At 38.8% G+C, this 1,205-nt stretch overlaps 1 pseudogene; it reads right to left on the bottom strand.

Annotated features, from left to right (window-relative positions):
• Window positions 1-67: 67 nt before the first annotated feature.
• On the bottom strand, window positions 68-879 carry LOC132008987 (armadillo repeat-containing protein 1-like; annotated as a pseudogene).
• Window positions 880-1,205: the final 326 nt, after the last annotated feature.

The raw sequence follows: 1,205 nt of genomic DNA, 5'->3' as shown, positions 1-1,205 counted from the left end.
CTCTTGGGGGGAAGGGGCAGGTTCAATCTAAGTTTACTGCATAAACAGCAAAATGGCTCTCTCTGGCTAAGTAGGCCCTTACACACACCACACATCTTTGAATAGCCATTTGAAAAATAAAGCTAATAACACCTTTAATTTTTTTTAACTTTAAAAATTTTTATTTTTTTAATTTCTTTTCAGTGTACCAGAATTCATTGTTTATGTACCACACCCAGTGTCCCATGCAATACTTGCCCTCCATAATACCCACCACCAGTTTCACCCAACCTCCCATGTCCCGCCCCTTCAAAACCCTCAGATTGTTTTTTAGAGTCCATACTCTCTCATGGTTCATCTCCCACTACAATTTCCCCCAACTCCCTTCTCCTCTCCATCTTCCCATGTACACCTTTAATTCTTAACAAAGCTTCTTCACAGAGATTTGTCTGAGACATATCATCAAGACCATCTATATACAAAACCACTGTTTTGGCACGTTTGTTTGTAGTTCCCAGAAAAAAACTGAGCTTTCCTTATTGTGAATTTACCATCTGCTCTATATGGAAAACCAAAAAATGTCATAAATTTCAGAAGCCAGCAGTTTTGTTTCTCCTGGAGTTGTAGTCTTCTATATAACATTGTGCAAGCTTAACATCGTATGTTTTCCTTTCATCTTTTCTCTGTTGGCATGGCATTCTGCTAAGTACTAAAGAGTGAGCAAAGTGGAATGGACAACAGGGGGGTTGGGATGGTCCATAAACAAATAAGACCAGGCAGACATGTCTGATCCTGGACATTGTCTCTTCTATTTAATGTATCTGCTTCTAGATCCCATAGCTATTTAACTACTGAGAGATTATTGGGTTCTTCATTCATGGTGGAGGAGGAAGAATTCATCTGTTATGCCATACACATGAACAAAATCTTCTTAAATTTGTGCCAAAGCTTTTGGAGTCCAGAGCCTGTTGCACCATCAGGGCCATATCAACGAATGAGGCAGAGGAACCCTGGAGCCACAGAGTGGGTCCCTCAATTAGAAACCATGGCCTCAGTGATGACAAAGGACCAGGTTAACTCTAGAAGCTGAAGAGCGAATTGTTGGATTGTTTAAATTAAATATATGTAAATAATTTTTGAAGCTAGGTGATGGGTTCACAGGGTTCACTTTACTATTCTTATTACTTTTGTATACTTTTGAAAATTCCCATATAGAAAAGTTTTTA

Source organism: Mustela nigripes, unplaced genomic scaffold, assembly GCF_022355385.1.
Source record: "Mustela nigripes isolate SB6536 unplaced genomic scaffold, MUSNIG.SB6536 HiC_scaffold_2811, whole genome shotgun sequence".
NCBI classification, from domain to species: Eukaryota; Metazoa; Chordata; class Mammalia; order Carnivora; family Mustelidae; genus Mustela; species Mustela nigripes.
Note: the sequence above shows the minus strand (reverse complement) of the source record. Positions and strands in the feature narration are given on the sequence as shown.